Here is a 6,362-nt window from a genome sequence, read left to right as displayed (position 1 = left end):
GTAAGAGATTGGTGAAGGAGGGGTATTGGGTCATATTTCACCGGCAGGGGGTAATGTCAGAAAGGGAGGTCTGTGAGGGTGGATGGGATTGGCGGTGGTTTATTTATTGATTTATATGTAAGCCATCTGGGCTCGGGCTGGAGCCAGAGCTGACAGTGCACATTCTCTTCCTCACTCTGCATCTCACAGATTGTTGGAAATTGGCTGTGGTGGAAGAATTTACACCACAGTAACTGGCAAATGCTACAAATCAGGGCTTGTTCATTGCCTCCTCTCAGAGTGTCATTTTGTTGTTAAATACTTATTAGCAACCCACTTAGGGTACCACAGGTACAGGTACACTCCACTTAGGGTACCACAGGTACACTCCACTTACGGTACCCCAGGTACCAGAACAGCACTTGGCATATAGTTAGTGCTCCAAAAATACTTGGAAATGAATTTAAGAATGAATGTTTCTAGGAACCCTGAAGTAAATTTCACTCCGGTGAAATAATATCTTTAAGGTACCTAAGTTTAGAATTTTATCTTCAATTTCCTTAACAGCATAATTTAACTTACTGTTTGGTCTGCAGGATGCCAGTTGCTTTTTCATGCTTTGCTTCTTCTAGTTTCTATACACTCTCAGGAAAAGTGAGAATTATTCTCATTTTACAGAGAGGGAAGGGAGGTTCAGAGTAACGAAGTGTCACTGCTCTATTGAGAGGCAGAGTGTGTGTTCACTTCCAAGTTCTGGTTGATTTTCAGGCTGCCGCATGGCCGTGAGCCAACACTGCCTGGCCTTACTGTGAAGGGAACCCCACAACCTTACCGTGAAGGGAGCCCCACAACCTTACCGTGACGGGAGCCCCACAACCTTACTGTGAAGGGAACCTCTGTCCTGTCATGGAAGGCAAAGAATGTCAGGCTCATTAACTGCAGGCACCATCCCGAGAGCTCCACGGCCCTTCTTCAGGCCTGATGTTTCTTGAAGAGCAGAATCCATGAATTTCCAGCTCCATGTATGCTTCCCTTATCCCCTGCTGGGAGATCTTAAAGCAGATCTAATACTTACTATTAGACCACGACAGCAGTTAATACATTTTAAACTCAGAGCAGTGAAATTCGGCTTGCTGGTTTGGGAGGTCTTGAACAATGAACCATGAGTACACTGGCTGAGCAGAAAAGATGGAGTGATATTGCTGCAGTGTCTGGTGTGACTGTCATCCCAGGCACCCGGTGTGAAGACGGCTGTCTTTGAATATAAGTACAATATTTCACTTGCTGCAAGGACATCAGCACCTGCCCCAGTCTGCCTCTGTGGCTCGAGGTTTGGGGATGCTTTCTGTGTCCTGTCATCAGTAGAGGAGGCACAGGCGAGGGGATGGGAGCAGCTGGGCTCAGCTCTTTGAAGGCCTTCAGAGAAAAGGCTGAGATGATAAAGGAATTTAAATGCAACGCCTAGCAGCCCACTCACCTGTACCTGAGCCTGCCGTCAGGGATGAAAGGGCAGCCGCTCGCCCATCCATTCTCCCTTCATTAATTTTCTTCGAAAATTGGGTCCCCTTTACCTGCCCGCTCGCTGGGACCAAATTTCAGTGTGGACGTGGAAAGGGAAATAATGGGGAAGCATGTGATACGCAGAACAATAGCCAGTTCCACCAGGCCCACATTCCTCACAAGGCAGAGAAATAACGGCAATCAAGAACCATATTGTTATGGTCTGCTTTGAATAAAATTCACAAAAGTTCAGTTAAGAAACCCTGTAGTGTGGCTTCCCTGAAATTTCAGTGCGTTCATCACAAAGAGTGTCTGCTATTCCCTGTCTCTAAAGACTGGTTGTGTCTGAGATGCAGTTTATCAGGCTGCTGGCTTTGAGGGTCGTTCTGCAGCTTCTCTCCTTTTCTCCAAGGCACGGTCCGTTCCAGGTGGATTTGCCAGGCGAGGCGGGCCAGGTGCTTCCATTTGCTGAGGTGGCCGCAGCATCAGAAGTAACTGCTGACGTATTATTTGCCATCGTCTGCAAGAGCATAGAGAACATGGCGATTTCAGTCCTAAAAGCCCAAATCCGGGGAAATACTTGCAAAATCTCTAACAGAAAATTAGTACTGTTGCTACATAAAGAGCTCTTTAAAATCGATAAAATATAACTAGAGTTGTGAGAGTAAAATAAAGTTCCCATGTTTTGGGCCCAAATTGCCAGCATCCGTGGGAAGAGTCGGGATGAGCTGGGGCTATCGGGGCGGCACCCTGTAGGGGTGAGTCCAGGCATTTTGACTTCACTCCTGGAGCAGAGAGCAGATTGTGAAGGGAGGGTGTTGGGGATGGATGGAAGAGAAGGTGACATTGCAGCTGCAGTTCAAACATTTCTTTCTTGGGGAGAGAGCGGGATGAGGGAGCTGGAATAATAGCCTGTGTTAGAGAAGCCGGGAGTTGCAGGAGAAAGACCTCTGTGGCACTGAAAGAAACTGAATGGTATCAATAGACTTTTAGGAGGAAAAATGGACTTAGTGATAGTTTGGAGGTGAGACTGAGGGGGAAGAAGGTTCCAAGGCTAACTCCTGGCTTTCTGTCTGAACAACAGCAGACGGCACTGCCTCAGACAACAGATAAGCCTGGGAGAGGACCTCCCGGGTTGTTGCTAGAGACCAGAGGAGGAATCAGGGGGTCAGCCTGTGAGGTTACTGTGTGGTTCCCTGATGAATGACAGAGGAAGGGTTGAACTGCAGGTCTCAATTTATACTTATCGTGGCATAGTTAGAAATTTGGGCCCAGGTAGAGAGTTAACCTTTGAGGAACTTCGGAATTAAATGTCCAGGTGGAAGATGATGTCTTTGCAAATGACTAAGAAAAGGAAAGGCCAGGGAGAATGGGGAAACCAGAAAATAAGGGGAGAGAGCACTGGATGTGAAGCACGTTGGATGCTGCTGGGAAGGGACTGACAAGTCTCCTGGGTTCAGTGACGGGGAGCTTATTTGTCACCTCTGCAAGAGTTGTGAAGTTACGCAATGAGGGCAGGGCCTAAGCTGGAGCAGGCTGAGAAGTGAGAGGGAGCTAGGAAACAAAAATGGCAGCTCCCAAGATCCGTAAAGAAGCGTGGGTGTTACAGAGCAGGAGGAACCAGGAGCCATTTGATAGCCATGGGGTGAGCATGGAAGACACAGAAGAGTCAATGAGTAGGAAAAGTTCCAGACTCCAAGGCACAGGCCTTGGAAAGAGGGACAGATTAAGTGGAATTGTCAGCGTGGAGACAGTGGGAATTCCCGTTTGATGACTCCAAGTTTTCTGTGCGAAGCAGGACTCAGGTGACTATTGCCGGAGGAGAGCGGGGAAGAACTGAACCATCCAATCATAGTGAACAGTGTCATGGCAGAACATCTGCTGAAGACAGCAGCTGTTCTCATCTCTGCTTCAGAATCTTGTCTGCATGGAGTTAAAAATTGTTGCTTTGCCACTGTAGCTAGGGTGGGAAACAGCATGAGGTAGTGTCTTAGTTTGCTGGAGCTGCCTAGCAAAGGACCACCGATTGGAAGGCCGAAGCAAGAGATATTTATTTGTCTTGGTTCTGGAGGCTGGAAGTCTGAGATCAAGGCATCTGTAGGGCTGATTTCTTGTGTGTCCTCTCTCCTTGGCTTGTAGATGGCTGTCTTCTCCCTGTGTCCTCACATGGTCATCCTATATGTGTCTGTGCCCTAATCTCTTCTTACAAGGACAGCAGTCATGTTGGATTAGGGCCTGTACTAAGGACCACATTTAACCTTAATCACCTCTTCGAAGGCCCTGTCTCCTGACACAGTAGTTCTATTCTGATATACTGGGTGTTAAGGCTTCAACATTTGAATTCTGAAGGATGCAATTCAGTTCATAACAGGTAGATGAAGATGAATATCTCTCGTTAGAAAATGGCAATGTCTTACTCACTGTCTTTAAAGTTTTATTTAAATGTTCCAAGTGAGCGCTTGCCTTTAAAAACAAAAAACAACAAAAAAACTTTTATTACCTCTTGTATCCCTGAAGTCTGAAGGTACACTTTGCAATACATTTATAGCTTGCTTTCTTTCTCATTCACTGAAGTATCAAATACTTCATAGAAATTTTCCATACTTTGTCTTAGTCCAAAAATTTGTTTTGAGAAGAAAGGGCAAGTAAAAGTCACCCAATTCTCTTTCAAGTAGATCCAGAGAAATGATAGTGTTTTTCCTGTTTCTTTGAGAATTCTCTGGAGCAGCTTTGCTCTAAAATGCTTTTAATAGGAGCTGAATTAATTTTTTTTTTTTAAACAACAACCAGTCGCATAGTAAAGATAGGCTTAAAAAAGTGGATATTGATTTTTTTTACACCAAAAATGAGATCGTTTCAGTATTAGTTTTCTGAGAAAATGTTAAATTTAATCTTAGAAGAGTCCGACAAAGTAAATGAAATACATTGTTTAAAGGTTTCATAGGTATTTTTCCCCTCATTTAAACTTATAGATACTATGATCAGATTTTTTATTTTTTATTTTTTATTTTTTGAGACGGACTCTTGCTCTGTCCCCCAGGCTGGAGTGCAGTGGCGCGATCTCGGCTCACTGCAAGCTCCGCCTCCTGGGTTCACGCCATTCTCCTGCCTCAGCCTCCCGAGTAGCTGGGACCACAGGCGCCCATCACCACGCCCGGCTAATTTTTTGTGTTTTTAGTAGAGACAGGGTTTCACTGTGTGAGCCAGGATGGTCTCGATCTCCTGACCTTGTATGATCACATTCTTTATGAATACATAACCCATTTTACTCCTTCATACTCTTTGTATTAGGGTAAAACTACCGATGGCTTGCTAGGATGTCAGATGTATCACTTCACATTAGATTTATCTGTGAGTTACAAAGGCCTGAAAAACAGTAGGTTAAACAGGATAGGAAAATGTTTATTCCTCAGGTAAGTCTGCTCAGAGCAGAGGAGTCCAGGACTTGGAAGTGCCTCCATCGCCATATGGAATACAGACTGATGCCTTGGTGAAAAACCTCCTCCTCATAGTCCAAAGTGGCTGCAAGAAGTCCAGCCATCTCATCTGAGTTCTGATCAAAAGTGTGAATAAAGTAGTGAAAAATGTCATACCCTGTCCTTTCAAGGAACATTTCCGGAAGTTCCATCCATTTGCACTTAAATCTCACTGGCCAGAATTTACACCTAGATTCCTGGGATCCTGAAGAGTATGATGTTTTAGTAGGGTGAAATATTGTCCAGAATAAATTCTGTTGAATGCTGTGCAGTGCTCCTAAGGAAGAGATGGAGAAGAGATGTTTGTGGTCACAAGGACTGCTGGTTCCTTTGCGTGCCATAAGCATATCGTGGCTGCTCTGAAGGACATTAAGATGGGGCAACTGTGGATGCCCTGGCTCTGGGCAGAGAGGGGCCTGGACTGCACAAGAATAATAATGGTTGCAAGAAAGTGAGAAAACACATGAGCAGTGTTTTCCAGAGCTAGCACTTTCAGAGCCATTATCTCAATCAGTCCTTATAATGATGTTCTGAGGTAAACAGTATCCTAGTGTCGTGGACTCTCATGGTATAACGTAAATTTTCTAAAATAATTCAATCCATAAGGGATGAGTCCCTCATTCCGGGATCTGAGCTAAAAATCTGCCTGCTGTCTGCTGGGCCAGGCTGCCTTGGCATCTCTCGTGGTAGTGAATGCTCTGCCGGCTGGTCCCACAGGGAGGTGGGGTCATCCCTGCCCCTCCACCTGACCTCGCAAATCCCATGATTTTTCTTTGCTCATATCCTTGACATCTGTTCATTCCCTCTCTCTGCCACCACCACTGTCTCTCCCCTGGATGGTTGCAGTGGCCTTGCGAGTTACATGTGTTTATGGCATTCTCATATTCCCTTCCAAACGATCCAAAATGTAAAGCCAGGCGCATCCCTTACCTCCATCAAACCCTTCTGTGGCTCTTCTTGCCTTCTTGATAAAGCCAGCTTCTGGGTCAAACGCCACCCTCCACGATCTGGTCCTGACATCCTCTCTCTTACTGGTGCTTTTTCCCACAAGCTTGGGCTTCTTAGCAATTTTGAGCTACTTTCATTTTCTGAATTGTTCCCCTCCTCCTCCGTCTCTCTTTTTTGTGCTTCCTCCATCGAGATGTCCTGTTTGCCTGACTGGCTCCTGTCCACCCCTCAGGGCTCGAGAGAAGCTTCCACAGAGAAGCCCATCCCTCCAGAGGCTGGCTGGGGGCCCCGGCTGTGTGTGTAGCTGTGTTGCATGGTCAGCTCGTGCTCATCTCTCCCGGTAAACAGCTAAACCTCAAGGGCAATGCATTAACTATGTCTTTTTTTTTCTGATGCTTTGACATCTGGGTCCTGTGGACCCTGGAGAGGCTGCCCCTCCCAGGGTGAGCCAGGGTCTGT

The 6,362-nt window shown here is 46.0% G+C and overlaps 1 long non-coding RNA gene across 1 annotated transcript; it reads right to left on the bottom strand.

The window, feature by feature from the left end:
* Window positions 1–364: 364 nt before the first annotated feature.
* LOC139359157 (uncharacterized) lies at window positions 365–6,117 on the bottom strand. The gene is made up of 3 exons (XR_011614983.1): window positions 5,886–6,117; window positions 5,073–5,232; window positions 365–1,999 (listed from the first exon to the last, which is right to left on the bottom strand). It is a non-coding gene; the product is annotated as an uncharacterized lncRNA (long non-coding RNA).
* Between the last annotated feature and the right edge of the window lie 245 nt (window positions 6,118–6,362).

This window comes from Macaca nemestrina, chromosome 16 (assembly GCF_043159975.1).
Source record: "Macaca nemestrina isolate mMacNem1 chromosome 16, mMacNem.hap1, whole genome shotgun sequence".
NCBI classification, from domain to species: domain Eukaryota; kingdom Metazoa; phylum Chordata; class Mammalia; order Primates; family Cercopithecidae; genus Macaca; species Macaca nemestrina.
This window is presented reverse-complemented; position numbering and strand designations above follow the sequence as displayed.